The 19933-nt window shown below is 36.1% G+C and overlaps 1 protein-coding gene across 3 annotated transcripts in view; it reads left to right on the top strand.

The window, feature by feature from the left end:
- Positions 1–11398: 11398 nt before the first annotated feature.
- The window catches only part of LOC100650229 (octopamine receptor beta-3R), an 81077-nt gene continuing 72542 nt past the window's right edge, over positions 11399–19933 (top strand). For all 3 annotated transcript variants that reach the window (XM_048408004.1, XM_048408003.1, XM_048408002.1), the window contains exon 1: positions 11399–11982. The gene's annotated coding sequence lies outside the window, so the exon portion shown is untranslated. The remainder of the gene's footprint in view (positions 11983–19933) is intronic.

The following is a 19933-nucleotide window of genomic DNA, read 5'->3' as shown; positions in this document are numbered from 1 at the left end:
AATTTGGGTCGCGTTTCACCCAAATGTCACGCTAAGAACAGCTTGTCCGGCCAAGCCAGCTATCGACTCGTAGCCGAATAACCAACAGAGCATATTCTCGATCGGTTTGTACGCGTCGACGTGACACATGGCGCCAGTGACAGAAAGCGGCGGAATTTCGCGTCTACTCAAATTGTCTCTGGAGGCAACCCTTCTTTTGCATGCAAACAACGGGCGGCTCGCATCTGGCATTGTTGCGCGTTGCAACACGTTGCGCCGCTAGTCCATTCTAACGGTGCATGTCAGGCTGCTTTGCCGTTAGTTTACCGTTAGTTTACCGAGACGAAATTCCAGGCTACGCAACGATCGAGACGAACAGGCGGACAGACAGACAGAAAGCTCTCATCCGAATTGTCCTCGATTACGGTTTTAATCACCTCGAAATATCTACCGATATAGCTGATTTACAGTACGACGAAAGTATATTTAGGAAAAATTTGATTTTGCCCAATTTACGTAGCGATGTCGGAGAAACTACACAAGGAGAGAGAGAGAGAGAGAGAGAGAGAGAGATAGAGAGAGAGCGCGATCTTGTAAAAAGAAATATTTCCTTAATTAGCCAAACAGTATGCAGGTATGCAGTTCGAAATCATCTGTTCAAACCTGTCCACCTCTAGTGGACGTAATATCTCCACTTGGCAAACTCTGATCGCTCGATAAACGTTTAGAACGAAGCAGAGAACCGATGCAAACGCGAATCAAAACAAATGTTCGAACGTTCGCGCGCATGCTACATACGATCGACAAAAACGCGAGCAATTTCTGGTCGAAAGGTGGAAAATATTCATACGAGAGGAGCACGTGGTTGGGAATTCGGGTCGAAAGCTGTTACGAATCGATCTCGAAAGAACTCACGCAGGTCTCTGCGCGGGTTAACCGAATCTCTGTCTCAACGACTAGGTTAACGAGCTCGTAACCCACATACCGCATCTGATGCTGCAGTAAATTAAACCGATTATCGTAATATCGCGTTGAACTACATTTTAGGAAGTCGAATGGTCTGTGACCATCCTGTGGTTCGTCGAGATATTGTTTGGCCAATTTGTCTTCTTTCCACTTGGTCCGCAAAATTCTTTCCACGGAAAGACGATCACCGCAGAACCGATATCGTCTTGGGCCACGTTACCGCTAACAAATATTTCATCGACCATGCGAAACAACGATACGGCGTATTTGAAAAATAAGAACAAAGAATAGAGGCGAGTTTCGTAAGGAAGCTTCGTTACACACGCCATATAGGTCAGCGAGGTCACGCCCCAAATTGCATTTTCACGTTAGCAAGGAAAATTCGCGCGATTAATTCGCGCAAGCGGCCACCACGAGGTCGTGCAATTTCTCTTTAACGAATTACCGAAAATTTCACGATGCAACGAAAGAACTCGTCCGGAAACCTTTCGAACCGACAACCGCGCGTCAACGATATTTCTTCAACGTGCCCTTCAAAGCTACTTGACACCATGGAAACGTGTAAAACGATTCCTAACAATCGACGATTCGATTTCATCTATTTACGTTCATTCGATTTACGACTCTTTCGCGTCTAACAATATTTCGTCTTCCCCTAACCAATCTTAAAATTTTCAAACGCTATTTTTAACGATTTTTATTTGATTTGATTTTATTTTAAAAGCGTTACGGCTCAACCTTTAAAATTATATAAAATGCCGGAGGCGGTGCGAGCGAGATAATTTCCTTCGACGTTATTAGCTACGTTGGCGAACAATTTGCCTGATTTGGCATGAAATGTTTCTCCCACGGCCGTTTAACTTTTTTGTCAAACCGACTGCTGCTTATATAAGAAATATCTAACAAATATTTTGCTTAGTATTTTACGTTATAAGTCGTTCGTATTGATGCGAAGGAAACGGTGAATTTATTATAAGATAGATATCCTAATATCGATGGTCAACGATGTACCATTCATATCGATTTCTTTCATACGTACAACGATGTTTCTAGTATTGACTTATTAATTCCTTATTTCTGTTAAAAAGATTAAATAGAACAAATTACACGCAAATTGAGAAAACTTTGGAAGAGAGAGAAACGAAAACCTAAAGGAAGATCCAACGCTCTTCTCACCTCTATCCTCACCGGCTATTCCAACTTTCCTACTTAACAACTTTCCAACTACAATATTCCAACGTTATAACTCTGACGACGCCTATGTTCGATCTGTTCAACTCCAACTTCCACCAACTTGAGAATTCAATGAACTTACAGTCGTGCCATACGCTTCAAGTTTCCTTCGCGAATTAGCTTTAAATATTTCATATAAAAAGTATTCCTTTCTATTTCAACCGTCGATCCGTCCATATCCATTGTAATTTTCATTCTCCGAATTGCTAAAAAGAATTATCAAATTATTCAATTTCTCCTGACAGATGATAACGAAACGAATATTTTATCAATATCGTTTTTATTACGCTGTTAGCCACTCTCTGTGCTCGAAATATTCTCGATTAAAATATCGCTCGTACTTACAAATATTCTACGTGATGAAGATTGTCAATAGATCGTCAATACAGGTAAACGAGTGAATAAATCAAAATTAGTATCGCCACTTTGAAAGGAACTATTCTTATCGACTGAGGACTAAATGGAATTCTGCGAACAAGATTATCAAATTGTAATCACCGACCAAACGTTCTTACTAATCGATAAAAGCTAATATTATCTGATATGGAAAATTTCACGTTTCTTGCTTGTCGGTAAGTGGTAAATTACCAACGATTATATAACCATCGTTGATTATTGACCAAGGATAAGACATATCATAGGAGATGACAATAAATGACAATATAATAATAATAATAATAATAATAATAATAACAACAACAACAAAATAACAATAAGAAAAACAGATATAACAGATACAACAGGTAGTAAAACTTAAAAAGCAAGTGATTTTATAATAATTGGTTTCTCCCACATCTTAGTATTCGAATCAAATTTTCAATTTTCCTAGTTTTGCCTAAAAAGATACAAATGATTCTTTATTTGTCCAAAAATTTATCAAGAGTACTTTTTTCTCCAAATCCAATTCTAATCCAATAAACGAGTTTCTTTCGAATCTATCAATTTTGCAGAAAACACATTCCAGTTACACGTTTGAATATCTCATAGCATCTTATATATGTAAAAAAAAAAAAGAAAAAAAAAAAAAAAAAAGAACGAAAGGAGTATTCTATAATTAAATAACTCTGATCTGGAGATAATCTGAAGAACCTCCAAGAACGATTCCGATGATCAGACTCAGGTGTACGTTACAAAGGAACGAACGTGCGGAATTATCTAATACGCGAAATTAGCAAGAAGCATTGTCAGACATCTAATTTCATAATTAGAAAAATTATTTTTATTATCCGAAAATAGTCGCTATTCTTGTGTTCAGCGAGTGTCGCACAATGTTCGTTTCAATGAACTGCGTGAGAGACTGTGATTTCGATTGACATGACGCAGAAAACGACGTGACTGGCAAGTGTTATCTTAACTCTCACGATTATGTCTATATTTCAGGGAAACCCAAGTATTCTAAAAAATATACAACGCTAAAAATGTTCTATATAACTTCTGATAAATGCTCTAGCAACGTTATCGTAAATTGTAGCTTATTCGATAATACGTTACGCATATGTTGGACATTTTTATTTTATAATTCAGTGTTAAAACTTTAAAATTTTGTTTCACAATTTTCCAACATTGTTTCAATAGAAAATTGGCTTGGCAACGAAGCTTCAAAGTTTGTTTACTTATCGATTGTCTTTATCTTTTATTAATTATCAGGAAAATACAGAGGCACTTACATTTTTGAATTTTTGGAGAAGCTGGATCCTCTTGACACGAACTGACTCTAATACCGTATATTTAAACGATATTGAGCATCTAAGCAAAAATAAATACATACAAAAAGAAAGAAAATTAACACGTCTGTTGAACGATCGACTAGCAAACACCGACTCTAATTTCACGTATGGGATTAATTTGAGTTAAAGAATATCGTAAATTTCAAATGAATGTGTACGTAAAGTCAAAACAAGCAGCCAATTGTATACCACTAAAATGAAACCGTAACTGATCTTAGATCTCAATTTTGAAAGTAGCCAGTATAAGATATCGATAACTCTAACCTCTAAATACACGATCAAAACAGGAAAAACAGAAGATAATTGAAAAAGCTACTTAATTCCGAAATATAATGTTCAACAAGTTATTAGATATATAAATAGAATTGATAATAACAATATTAACAATGTAACTAGTACCAATAGTAACAAAATAGTACAGGGAAATATCGCATAGTCAATATGTCACGCACCTCGGTAACCACTAATCTCTACCGCTATACCGATATAACACATTCTTACTTTTACGACTCTAACCTACTCCAACAAATTCGTAAGATCTTGTAACATTAAAACTATATCGAAAAAACCTTTAAATCTATATCATAGAAATCTTACAAATGGATGAGGGCAGGAATAAAGGATTTTAATTATTTGAAAAGTTCAATCTGTTCACGTCGGACTTTGGTCGTGTATCTTTAAAATTCCAAGGGGGACGCGTTTGTTATGACGCGTTTGTAGTGGCGCTGCACTTCTGCAATGCCAAAACTACGATTACATAATTCAAATTCAAGTTCGACGTGTTATAAATAAATATACTATGAATATTCCAAATTTATTATACACAGCATAACTGAACAATGTGTACCGATAAATTGAATAAAATGGAAATCGTATAACTATCAATCTGTGGTTGTAACGTTTAGAGACATCTATCACAATCGATAAATTACCAGCCTATCCATTACTTTAAGCCATTTTTGGCAGCCATTATTACGTCACGAAATCCAAGAGTCCAGTTTCCGGTTGCGAATGTAAATGTTGGGCACGCGCGACGCGTAATTTCGTGAAATTTTACAAAAACTAGGACAAACTCGGTAATTAATAATCCGTAATTCTATGAAATTCGTGCATCATAATACATGCTGCACCATGTATTCCATATGATAGCCTTGTGACACGATGATTGTTAAAAATACGAATTTAAACGGGTAGGAAGTGATTATGCGACAACGGTCGTTCGACGCCATATGTACAATTAACGTTTTAAGCTGGTTACGTGACTTCTACCGAGGATAGAAGGAAAATTTTAGGTAAGCTCGTTTCATATTTGCCATTCAGAACATTTAATTTAAGCGCAAACAGTGACAGCAAAGCAGCACAGAAACTTGAATAATATTTGTTTCACTTTGTGAAGAATGTAAAATATTGAAAAATGTAATTCATGTTACGACACTTGATGAACTTGTCGAAAGGCTATTCCCCTACCGATTTCGGTGATTTTTGAATATATTATAGGGCCGAGACTGTGAGAAACGCATGTTATAAGTATTATAAACTCGGTAAAAAATGAATATCACCAATGTATTTTGCATTTAGGTTAGGTTTTGTCGATCCAGCAGTTTCCAAGACGTTTACTTATTTAAATCCGTAAAGTACGTTACAAAGATACAGAGATCAATGACTAATGAATGTAAACAGATCGCCAAGTGGCGAACGTGTCGGCTATGCTTGGGTTATGTCGCGGATGCACATATATTGGCAGGTTTCGGTGTCCAGTACCGACAGCTTTTGGCGAATATGTTGGAAACTAGAGCCGACGAACGGTTACGTGTATAACAAAAGGTTGTTCAGAAACACGCCTCTACCAACAAGTTAAGAAATCATCGAGATCGTCGAGGGAGTAGTCTTTCGACAAGTTGACCCATCATTTTGGTAGATATTTCACAGATTACAAAAAATTTGTTGCTATAGAAATCGTATACCGATTATCAGTATGCAATATTATATAAGTGATATACGTTATATCGTAACTATCGTCACGATTTTTCGAAGATTCTCGCTAATAATAAACTGACAAAGAAATGTTTCGTTCATGTGTCAACTATGTTACGTCATCTATGATTCTATTTCAAAGGCAATGATTATCTTGATTATCAAGAGAGTTGCCCCTAGGAACGGTACGATTAAATTAATAATTAGAATTAGAATTATTTATACATACAAGATAATAATAAAGTACAATATACATATATATATATATATATATATATATATATATATATATATATTAAGTGAGAATTTTGTATATTCGTTATATAAATCTTTTCATTTATTTTAAAAGTTAACAGTATTTTAATCTTACATGGTATGAAATATGAAATATCGTTAAAACCTTTATAAAACATAGATCTAATTTGGAACTTGTTAATTTCATTAAAACTATTCTGAGTGTTAATTAAAGTTTAAAGATCAAAGTTCCCCCTAGATCACAATCCGCTGCATTGTTACAACGAATTAAGATTTCGAATATTTTCGTTAAAATTTGGATTCAGTTCAAACCGAATGTTTTTAGAGAGAGTTAATATTCAAAGTTTGGTTTCCACTATGTGGAATTTTAAAGGATCGTCATCAGACGCTGGAGTTTAAAATCGGACCTTACACATTTTGAATGTCTGTTCTTCGCAAGTTATTACTGTGTCGAAGTATATTCGATCCTTGACACAGAAACGCTTTACATTTCGAATTCGTTACGTTAGGTACGTACTTAGGATCGATCTTCTATTAAAATGCATTTGCATCTTGAATGATCAGCGACGCCAACTTCAGCCATGTATCTTACAAAGTCAGGTACATATTAGCCCTTTCAGTAAATAATGATTCGATATTTGAATTATTCGAAACGAAACGTGTCTGTATTCAGACTAGTCTGGTATAGGAAAGTTTAACAAACTGTATTTATGTTTGTTAAATTTGTACATCTTTTTTCACCGTACGTCAACGTTGTTCATCTTAGCGATGTTAAGCGACGGTAGATTTTTTTTTACATGCAAAAATACTAAAATAGCTGTAAAGTAGGTAAAAAATCTCAACATCTATAAATATGAAACTCCGGTAAAGGTAAACATCCAATAAAAAATTATATAAATGCGAGGATTATTCTAAAAGGTAAGGATATTATAAAATTTCCAAATATATTATAACATTAAGAAAGCCAACGAGATCAATAATCTAATCGTTAATCTATACATTATGTATATGTATTCATTGTGTATCTATACATTATTTTATGTATATATATATGCATAAGGGTAGAAAATTAGAACAAAATCAGAACAAAATCAAATAAAAAATGTTAAATGTTAAATTAAACGAACTTTTTCGAATAGGTCGATAGATTCATTTCGTGGCAGTTGGTCTCGCGATTCGAGTTGACAAGGTCAACGTTGCAGGCGGGGGTTGACGATGGCATCGATTATGCACCGGTGACCCTGATTCTGCACGAAGCAGCGCTGACTTTGCCAATGACGAGGCTAATCGAGAAGAGGGTTAGGTCCATTGCCAGCGAGCCGGCTCGTTCTCGCGCAGCAACTGCATCGAACTTCTCTCGTATTCGTATTCCAGGGTTGCGGTCGTTCAACGCGCAGTTCCGTACGTTTCCGGTTTATCGACGAGTCCTTGCAGCGAATATCAAGGATTTCGCGTGGGATGGATGTTAATAAGTTTCCGAGGAATGCTGGAATACCGAGAGTGATATTTTTAGATATCTAAAGAGATGGATTTTTCTCACGTTTAAAGTCGATACTGGTCATTTTTTTCCTCGTTAAATGTCATTTCTTTCTGTGCTTACATGCTGGATACTTGCAGAATGTGATTCCGTTTCGCGATATACTTCAGTTTGAAAAGAGTAGATAAGTATAATGTTTCTTGGGATTCTCCTAAAGAAACATGATACTTATAATATAATATGTATTCTGATTCTTGTCATCTTTTTATCGAAATATCATTAGTTAATCGATACCTGTTTCGATATATATCTATATTCGATATATATTTTGCGGTTCTAATCCTTTATTTTAGAATTTTACGTGTGATTAATTTCACTGTTATCCATGTTATCATACATCGACGAAGCGAAATAACGAGTCATTTATTATCTAGATTATAACAGAAAAAATAATAGCATCGTTCTAATGACACTCGTCATAGTGCAGTTGACCGGCGTTAAGGGCATTATTACTGGCGAACACAACATTTAAACTGAAAATTACCGTCGCCTCTGTTTGCACGTGAATCTGAGCGCTATTTTAACAGGACTTTGTCTGTTTGTGTGGCGAACCTTTGTTAAGCGTGAAATAGATACTACTGCTACGTGCCTGCCCGGACTGGATGCCACGATGCGTCCTCTGTTCTGCTTGCTTCTCTCGTTATCACACTTAACGGACGCTGCTGATTCTTCTCCCGATTCTTGCTTAATTGACACTTTTCCTATATTTTCAACGATATCCTCGCCTTTCTTAGAATTTCTAAATATATTCGCTGTTACGAGAACTTGCATCATTTACGTTCAACGTTGAAAGATAATTTTGACCTGTAAAAAGGTTCTCCTCGATGTATAATTCTGTTCGATATTCTCAAAGAAATTCACGCTTATTACTCAGCGAATCGTATAATTATTACTGCATTGCCAACGAACTCGATTAACTTATTCCCGAGCAAGAAGATATTTTCTACTACACTAAACTACGCTGTATCTATTCTTCGTAATAATTTTTCGCACAATTTTGCTAGTACAAAGTGTTGCTACAAAATTGCTGGTCTATCTTGTATCTTTATATCGTTTGCGTATTCAAAGTATAAGCCTTTTTGAAACGCGCAGCCTCGAAATAATATCGTACAGTATCCTCCACATATATCATGGATTTTGCGATGCAGATTCATAAGGATAATCGATATTTCGATATTTCGTTATTTCGTTATTTCGTTAGAAAACGTTATCGATCATTGTGCGAGTCACGCACAAGCGTATTTCTCTCGGTCGATTTAACGTCGATTCAATGGATCACCGACATGGTTCATTTCCACAAATCGATTTATCAAATATCATATTACTAGACTTTAAGGTATCAGAGGATTTATAGATCGAAACGATAAAATAACGTACTATACAAAACTACGATAAAATTACGTATTGCGAAAGAAATTGTACGAAAGCGTTACTCGTGCTCGTACGAGCGAAATTTCATGAAACGGTATTTCCAAAGGGAAATTGGTATACGGTATTTTCAAAATAAAATTAACCTTAGCATTTGAATTATTTTCGAGAGAATTTTGGAAATTATCAAACATAAAGTAACAAACATTCTATCGTTACAGCTATACTTTCTTATATCTATAGTAAATATATATAGTAAATATCTAAATTATGTTACATGTACATACACGTGTACCTATGTATATTTATATCTTTTTCATTTCTTATTTCTATTAAAAACATCGCATCAATGTCATTCGTCGAACGACTCGGGGGTCTCATCCTTTTATAACTTGTTTCGTGTTGTTTCATTGCACGTGCAAGTCGCGAAGATTCTGCGGGCCAACGGGATTTCTACCGGCGGAACGAAAAAAGATCGCGGTAAAAGTTTGATGAGTTTGCAACGAAGGTAACTCATTGTTAGCCCGAGGCGGTGGAAAAATAAGCGACAAACGTAGCACACGATTTTCACCTGGCGACAACTCGTTGAACTGGCAGCGAAACTTTCTCATGAAATTGAACACTCGTGAAACCGTAGATTGGTGTGGCTGATCTCTCGTAATAATATCGCGCGAGTTACCTTCCGACGATAGTAAATAAGAAAACTGGAAAATGCTGGAGATCAATTCTTCACATGCTGAAGATTCTGAAATAAATTCTACATATATCTTAGTATCATATATTTGCTATCTACATTTCGTATATAAACAACTGATTTTTTCCACCTTTCTCGTATATTATATTTGTAGGAAATATCAGAGATATTTTTTAGTCGTTACCTATTAATCGTTATTTATGTTTTGTCGAAGAAAGAAATTAAATTAAGGGACATGTAAATAAATTCTTCCTACTATCGAATCATACAATCTTTATCTTTAAAATTTTATATTTCGGTATTAATAACACTAAACCATCACACACCGATGCAGGTTGAATTCAAATACTTTTAATAATTGATAATAATTAAATATGCGCATACATATATAATAACAGTAACTATGAGAACTAAGAAGAGACATCGTTATATAAATATTCCTATAATAAGAATTCCTACAATAAGAAAAATATGTAATTATAATGATACAAGAAATAATATGTAGCATATTTGGTAACGTGAATTATTAAAATATCCAAGCATCGACCACGCAGGTTAATTTTCTTTAGTAGTAAAATGTAAATCAAAAGTTATTAGATTTGGAAAAAATATATCAAGTTGAAGTTAACGTTTAACTAAAATTTACCTTTTTCACTCGATGAAATCGACTTGACTAACAACCAATTCGCGCTTGTGATACACTTTTTTAATAAAAAATAAATTAAGTTCGAAGTAAACGTGTAAAGTTATTGCAATAGCGTCGAAAATATTTCTGCTTATTAAAACAAAGATTTGTTTGATTACGTAGAGATTGTCGAGTTTAGGTATGTGAAATAGATGCGAGGAAATCAGACAGATGGATAAAAACTTACACAGCCTCGTTTTTTCCCCTTATATTTCGCACAAGTTGGCCAGCTTCAGTAGTACAAGTCTGCGATTAGTCGGATCAGCCGGTTTTCCAGGGAAAGAAGCGAGACGTAAAAGAACGAAGCAGGTGATTTTAATCCCTGTACGCGTTCGTCGGCCACTAAAGTCTGCAGAATGAAAAGCAACGGGGCGATTTCAAATCGATTTCAAACGTCGAATACGCGTGGGATCAGGCAGTTTGGAAAAATTGCCGGTAGGCCGCGGTCAGTCCCTACCGATCCTTATTCGAGGACGCTTTATATAGAATTTAATAAATTAATCCGTAATCCGGTAATCCGCCGATAAAAGTTCAAGGTCCATTAAATACGCTCGAACTTTATCTTCTTTAAAACGAAAGAGTATTATTCTATGTTTTCGATTTATTTTCGCGTGTAGGATAATCTTTCGCTAATCGTTATCGATCGAATATCTCCGCAAGCCATTGTAGAAACAAACACCGTTCAAAAACGGCCATCCTTTTGTCGACCTCGTCTTGGACAGCATCCAGTTAAACTCGATCGCCGAAGAAAAATCATCTCGCTCGCTTTTGCCAATTAACCTTGCACTTGCCAGCGCGACGCTTATCGCCGTGAACAGGGTGCCAGAATCCCTCTATCACGGCATCCGGACGCCGCCCCTCTTTTTCACCAACGGAATGACTTGGTACATCGCACCTGAAACTTGAAACTCGAGGGAGGGGGCGGGTGGGTTGTTTTCGACGTCGGTGGCGCCTTCCACGGCCACTGCTCGAAGCGATCGGTGTCTTCCCGAAGCGGACAGTGCGCCCTGACCCGTTGAAACAAGCGGTTGGCCTCGTGGTACTATTCGCGATCGCGTTTCTACACAGTGTGCTTGAAACGATGAATGAAAATGTACCATCGCCCCTACTCTTAGTGCCGCAAGGGTTGAACTTTAACGCGACCTGTTTACACACCCGATGACCTCGTGTTTACGCGTGAATTTCAAATCCAAAGTCGTCGGTTCCACGTTTACGTTTATATGTATATCGTTCGTAGATACATCGTGATTTACGGCCAAACAGAACTAACAAAGTCCAAAGGACTACTTTTCTGCTCGAATGTTCGTTCTTCGTCGTTCTAATCGAAGAGGATGATCGTGCGGTTGGCCGATGTCGAAGCGAACGACAAACGTCGGCGGGAAGGTGAGTTTCCGGTTGAAACGCGGTAAAAGTGTTTGGAGGATGTTCATCTCGGGAAGGTGGCTTTCGAAGAGTGTTTTCATCGGTATTTGGATCTCGGTATCGTTTCTGTGGCGTTGAAAAGCCGACGACTTTGACGTGGACGTTTCTCTGCAAAGATAACACGGTGTATATCGTCGAGAGGGTAAGTTTTCGAGGTTGCTTCGAGCGATGTTCGTAAGAGGTTTTGGGCTTATAATTTTTATTCCTTATCGACTATAGCGGGTTCTTCGCGAGATAAAGACACAAGGGTCGATTCGAGCATTATCTCGTGCTACTAAGAAATTGTAATTTGCGAACAAACTGTTGGTACAATGCGTTAGCGTAAATACTTTCTTGCCGAGATCGATAATGTATTTATTATACAGGGATTGTTTCAACAATTATTTGGCAAAGTGTCGGAACGATCATTTTTACTTGGGTCGGTGTCGCAACGGAAATATTTTCTTCAAAACGCAACTAACGCGTTCCTCGCGAAGGGGATGGATTTCGGAAGTCGCTCCATAAATTATTCTTTTCCTTCTTCTTTCTTTTTTTCCTTTTGTTCTTTTTCAGCGGCCAGAAAAGTTAGTGGATACGTCGTTCTAACGTGAATATTTCTCTACACAGGGGTGAATATACACTGATTTAAAAATTGACGGAGAAAGTAACGGCTTCGAGTCCTAACATGAACATTCTTGCACAGATAAATTAAGTACTCATCTCGTTAAATTGAAAACACTGTTTTAAAGATCAATTTACCAATCGTTTTTAGGAACAAACTTTCGAAATTGTCGACAAATTCCAATTGATAATTAATTTAATTTACCATCTTTCCGAGATTTATTGACAATAAATGCATAAACGCGGACGTTTGCACTCTGGCATGTAATACTAGCATCGAAGGATTTTTCGGTCGTGTACTTAAGGGTTTATCGCGTCTTAATCCTTCGAGGCTACTCGAGGTTGGCGCCGTATCCTTGATAGATAAGCACTGAACCAATTTCCTGGCTAATTTTTCTTTCGTCTTCTTCAAATACGCGATGTCTCTTGTAAAATTTTCAACTCGAGAATACATATATAAGGTTCGAAAAATAAAATATATTAGTTAATTTCTCGAATTATTCCAATTTATACAGTATGTCTCGCCGTTTGACAGCTAGATTCTCTGTCAGTGTATTTTACAGGCATAATCAAGTAATAATGTTATATAATCGTAGTTTGTCTGAAATTGTATTAAACGGTTATAATTATTATAAAATAGAAAATAGGAAATAGGAAATAGGAAATAGGAAATGGGTACAAAAAGGACGATATGTACTTTGATCTGCAATATTATTTCTATTTTATTTAAGTCGTAGAACTTTTATCGGTGGATAACTTTATAAAAGAGTAATAAACACGTGTGGTTAAATAACGCGAGGATTTGATTGGATCATCGAGATATAATAAAATGAAAACCTTCGTTTTATTATATTAACAAATTTAATTAACAAATTTTAGGAATAAAGTCGTAGAACGATAACAGTATAACGATAACGGTTCAGTATCGTTGTCGGTTTTCTATTGATGTAGAAACGGTGAACATTTTCAAACGCGCTATTAATGATTATGCAGATAGTAACCGCAAGTCTATATTATCTAATAATATATAATATAATATAATATAATATAATATAATATAATATAATATAATATAATATAATATAATATAATATAATATAATATAATATAATATAATATAATATAATATAATATAATATAATATAATATAATATAATATAATATAATTCCAACGTGCTTCTTCTTCGTAATACATATTTCGCAGGCGATGAATCGCGGGACGCTTGTTTTATAGATTTCTGTTGCCCGGTATAAGCAGGACAAAGTTGGTTCAGTCGCTTTGCTACCGATACTCGTAAAACACGATATATCTTCCGTTTCTACGTGGCTTGGTGTCGCAGTCGGATAAAATATGAAAGGATTATAATTTTTAGATGCTCGATCTTCCAGCTACACAAACGGAGAAACGCAAACACTGTTTGAAAATTCTACATTCAAAGTTTTACGTTCAAAGGAGAAATTTCTTATTTTTTGCACCTGTAAAACACCACGATTTTCCACTCGCGGATTGCCATTTTAAAAAACACGTGAAACACGCGGCGATGATTTAACAGGTTGTCTGGTTATTTTATTTTGTCGCCTATCTTGTATTATCTTTGCGTATAAAACGTGAAATAAATACTTGCTGGACTTTCGTTCGATAACGCAAACGGGGCAAAAGATTTTCTAGTGTTAAGTTAGTTTTCGCAGTGCTTTGAAACTCCGAAGTTTAACGGCGCGGCTGTTAACTTTATATTTTAACTGCTAGTTGGAAATTTGAATCGGCTTTGTACCATTCCCTTTATCCGTTTCTGGATGCGACTTTAGTCTCGCGTCGATGCTTTGCCAATCTTTTGAAAAATAGTAAATAAAGCGGACGAAAATGATTAAAACGTATGAAATGGACGAAAACATAAGGCGAATAAAGTAATGAAATTAGCGATAAACAAAAGTTATTTTATTTTAAATAGAAGAAAAATTTGCATACATTTCCACGTATCCGAGTGTACGAGATCCATGTATGAGAAAATACAATATGTACCTTTATTTTTCTTTTCTTTGCGTTTAACAAATAACGTTAAAGATCAAATGTATACGATATTTCATAGTATATACTTTAATTAATATCAATTTAATATAATTAAGGAATATACAGATAAGTTTCGATGAATTTTCCATTAATAAATGTTAGGGCGTTAATGATCGATAACACAAGATAACATAAAATATCGTATGAAACTAGTTAATTTAAGAAAAATTTACGATATTTATGTATCGGTGAAACACGATATTTTCAGTCATACTCACCTTTCTAATTAACGCATAAGATATAAAATAAAATTGATGAAACGTAACAATGCTTTTCAGCATCAAGGAAACACCTAGATATACGATACTTTGATCGATTCTTCATTGCCGAATATTAAAGTAGAAATTATCAGCGATATTAAACAATGAAACTCGAATTCTAGAGAAACTCGCGTTATTTATAACTGAAACGTGATATTTGCAATTATTTGTCTGTTTAATCGACAAATAGAGTACACGATACGATGTGTAACGATACATTTTCATATCAAATTAGTGCACGAATTTGATGAAAGTACACGGCTGTACTTGGATTGAATTTCCAAATTTAATAAAAAATAAATCGTCAAATTACTATTTTGCCGAAAGCAAATATATTTATTTTTTAGTCAATTAGTTTAATTAGTTTAGTAGAAAAGGATCAGCTGTTCGATGTTTTTTTTCTTTCATCCGCCGAGATTCTATCGAGAATATGCATCGCTTGAACAGGAATCTATCCACTAAATGACTGTGCTCGCCGTTTTAAGCAGACCTTTCGTTAGACCTAATGGCTGTCAATAGTTTGTGGCGGGTATAGGTTTCGAGGTTAAGTGTCATTGATCCTCGATTTTTCTTCGTATGCTTATACGTATTTATGCTTCCACGAGATGAAGATGTCTTTAGTTGTTTGGAAGAAATGCACGTGTTAGACGAGTTTATAACGTGAAACAACTTTTTAATAAGTCTCCAAGACATTGTAGATAAGAGTAAAAATACACACTCGTTTCCAAATTAACGTTCTTTTTACTACTATAGCGAAAGGATAGCGAGCGAACCTGCGTTTCTTCGACAACTAAATTTCCACAAATTACTCTGTAGCTGATTATGTTAATTATCTTACACAGCTAACTAATCCTTTTACAAAGGATTACAAAAGAAGTACAAATAACGATAAGTACAGACAAATAAGACGTAAATGTATCGTAAGTCTTCTGCAGAGTACCGAGACCGTTTAACTTGCATAAAAATGCTGGCTATAATTGCACGCTATTGTATTAACATCATAGGACGTGCTAAAATACTGCCAAATACTTTTAAGGGATCCGCCGAGATTACCGGTATACGACAAACAATGACAAATTTGACAAACCGGTCGTTCGAAGATTTTATTTTACTTTATTCGTAGGAGCAAATGTATTATTTAGCGTCACGCTTACCACCGCACCTACGCGATTAAGTGGAAAGAAACACGTTTGCATACAAGGTATTCCAATACTTTCCACGGCCAAACTCTTTCGGTATATACAAATATTTGTTCGAAACTTTGTTGTAATAACTCTAAAATAACTAAACGACCAAAGTATTTCTTTACAACGTACATTTTTATACTTGGAAAATATTTATGAAGAATTAAGAATCGATCGTGTCGATTACTTTGGTAGTTGTAGCGATGCGAGGTTTGAAAAAAATTGGAACGAAAAGATTAATTTAATCTCCATGATGGTCCAATTTTAAATCACTAAACATTTATCAAAGTACTGCAATTAATATGCGCGATGAATAGGGATGAGACGAATTTCAATCTCAATCGAGTCAATTCCAATACAGAGGTTACATTTCACGGAAACTCGATTACTATTTTAGTAGAGATGGTAATATTCGTTTCTGTATTTACAAAACATTCGGATTATGAATTCTCCTTCTGCTTTCAAATCTCCTAACGAGCGTCCGCAACCTTTGAAAATCCTACATTTATGTGTTTTAACATTTGAAAGTAAGATCATAGATGTTCGACTCTCTATACCCGTTTCTATACTTTATTATTCATTCCGTTCATTTATACGCTTTTATTTGGTGTACTTTTTGTTCGAAATAGTACTGGAAGATTTGTGGCATCCCTTCTGCAATTGTATAACGAACATGCGCGATCTCTTTTACGATCCGGCATACCGGCATATCGTGCATCATAGGACTACGTAACGTACGCAGCGGATTAAAATCAGTTGCCGCATCGGTCGAATATCTACGTTAGTCTGCGTCTTTACGCGCATACATCTGCTTCACATAACAAATTATTCAGTGTGTATTTCGTAGATCGTTCTTGGTGGCTCGTATCGCTCGATTGTATGTACGGCGGGGGACAAAAGAAAATTTACAAAATAACAACTGTTATATCATGCGTGTCGTATTATATATTTGATAAGAGCAACGAACAAAAATATACGTTGACCATTGTATGTTGTGAATGTAATAATTATATATGAATGTAACGTGACTGTAACGCAAATAATTCTTGTTTCCATTGCGGCATCAGTTGCAAAACACCTTATATGTATAGCAGACTTTTCTCGCTTACGTCTATACGGTGGAATACGTCATGCGGTGGAAAAGCCAGTGTACACGTTGTACGTAGAAACGTTCTACTTTCCTTTTTCCGCAAGATTCGAAGTTGTACGGTTGTAATTGTACGAAAAGGAAAATGGAAAAGAACTAGAACGTTTATCTTGGATTAAAACGGAACGGAGTGAAATGCTGTTTCGTCCCGCGTCGTTTTCACTCGCAGAAGTAAATTGCCTTGGGCTCGAATGCTTGAAAATTGAAATTGAATTTTCGCTAGGTCGACGTTAATTAACATCCTGTTCGTTTCGTCTAACCAGCAGCCACCCTATTTTTCGCGCAAGAAAGAAAAAAAAATGGATTTGGAGTAAATTGTGTCGTTTGCTATATACGTATGCCCGGTGAATCCGGAAGAAGCATACGACGACTATGTTTCGTTTCCGCAGTTTACTCTATTTTTTTCATTTTTCCCAGTCTTTTCAAGAAATGCAGATCACCTGTACTTTTTAATTTCATGCTTTTCTCCCATTTTTCCTGTTGTTTCGTCATCAATTCGGTTTCAGTCATTTTAGACGTTCTTCTTCTTGCTCAAAATATTTTACTAAGAAAATTTCGATATCTCGTTCTTATTCGACTACCGCGAATTATTTAGTATTTCGTAGTTTTCTAATTACGATAACGATTTATACGTACCGGAAGAAATTTTTCATCTCAAGTCCATCTCAAGATGGATGGATGCCTTTTCGAATTATCCAAAATTCGAGAAAATTGCAGTCGAAGCATCCTTATATGCCCATACTTTCCAGTTTAACGTAACTATTACTGTAATTACTATATTTAACTTGGCCAACTATATCTAACTTGGTTAATTACACTAGCTAGTAAAATTAATTATATTATGCGATGAAAGCGCCACGGATGCGTATCGCATCAAGAGTAGTCTCAATTCCGATTATACGTCCCCGAAACTTGGGCTGTATCTACATATCCATTTAACCCATTAATTTTACTCATCTCCATATCCCATCTATCAGAAGCAATCGCGCTTTATCTGAAAATCAATTCATCATATCCTACGTACCGTGCCATACCGTGTACCGTACGTACCATCATCCAGCTTTTACGAGTCAATCGAGCAGGAGGTGATAGTGGATGATGAAAGAAACTCTAGATTTTTTTAATTAGAAAACTTTGTAAACAAGTTTCGAGCGCCTCGCAACGAACAAAATTGAATAATGTGCTGCGATTTCTCTCTATACTCGGAGGAATATCAGGGACAGGTATAAGATAATATCGGAATTTATTTGCGAGAGCAAAATTCCACAACTATTACACGAGGCAAATCTTTTTTCAGAGTAAATAAAACTTTCCTTGTTTCGATAATGGCAAATCTATCTATGCGGATGTGCTTTCGAGATTTCAAGATGACCATGGTTTTTCTAAATGAAATTATCGTCGGATGCATTTTTTAATTCTCTGCAAAAAATATTAATAGATATTTTGACTTTAATCCTGTGAAATTTATCGTACGAAAGACAAGACAAATATAGCGCGATAGTTTTTATAGTTTAATTGTTTTTCCTGTTATTTAAACACTAAGCATTTTCAGATACAAGCTGCGCTTAATTCTTTCGCGTAGACGATTAAAAGCTGCGTCGAAAATGGTGTATAAAACACCGTACAGTGGCATTTGAAACAAAGGTCGCCTTGAGATAAAAATCGGGTGGTCGTGATAGGACGTTTCCCCCGGAATAAAACCAGTTTCGCTTGAAACACTTTTTCCCATAATGCATGATTTAGGAGGTACTTGCGTCGGATTATTATCCATTAAAACAAGATGTGCAAATTCTGCGAAGAAAAATAATTCAATGTGTGTATGTTATTAGAAGACGGTAATGGCAATTTCTCTATCGGATAACCTATAATTTGTCTATACAAATTACGGTAAAAATTATTTCTAGATACGTATTAAATCATTTCGAAATACCGTTTATATCGTTCAGATGGCGAATTTAATTTTTCATCAAAGTATTCGCTCGTGTAAAGACAAACGTTGATCAATTCGCGTGACCGTTGGGAAAAATAATTAATCGAACCTCGAAACGACTAAACCGACGATCACAAGCTCGTCTAGCCGGGGGCTAGACAAATCGCTGCTACTGGAACGTAAGTAAGCAGAAGGTGAAACGCGTAAAGGTGGCGAATCTAGACCAGGGTTCCGGCATTGGCCATCGTGGAACGTGGCCATCGGTGAAATCGGTGAAATCGGAGAAATTGTTCCACGATCTAACCCTTCTATATCGCGAATAACTTTTATCGATCGGCACACATTTCGTCTCGTTTCTTTTCTCGTGTCCTCGTGTCCTCGTGTCCTCGTGTCCACGTGTCGTGTGAGTGACGCGTTCCGTTCAGCTTCCACGCTCCATCTCTGTTCGCTTCGACCCCTCTCGGCCCGCCAGACAGTGATCCTACGGTCGCGAGATTGGATTTTCCACGATTTATAACCGCATCGATTAAAAGTTTGACCGAGTTTGAGCCCACCAGCGGGCTTTTAAACCTCGTCGAAGACCGTTGGAATCGTTTACAGCCATGGTCTCCGATATAAGCCAAAGTTCGCGCATTTCTTGACATTCGTTGATATCAGTTCCGCGATTGAAAGGGATTTATATCTTCTAATGAAGATGCTGTTTCACGCGCATCGCGCGTAGATACGCGTAGTATCAAAATATGTCCGTATTCTACATATGTCGCGTGATTATTAACGTGTAAGAAAATAATCGAATATTTAAATGCATTTGCGTGGGTGGCTATATGGGTGAAACTTTGATCGAACTAGTACCGATATTCTATACTCGAGTTTTACTTCTTATATATCCTTATAGTACAACGAC

Source organism: Bombus terrestris, chromosome 8, assembly GCF_910591885.1.
Source record: "Bombus terrestris chromosome 8, iyBomTerr1.2, whole genome shotgun sequence".
In the NCBI taxonomy this organism is placed as follows: Eukaryota; Metazoa; Arthropoda; class Insecta; order Hymenoptera; family Apidae; genus Bombus; species Bombus terrestris.
Note: the sequence above shows the minus strand (reverse complement) of the source record. Positions and strands in the feature narration are given on the sequence as shown.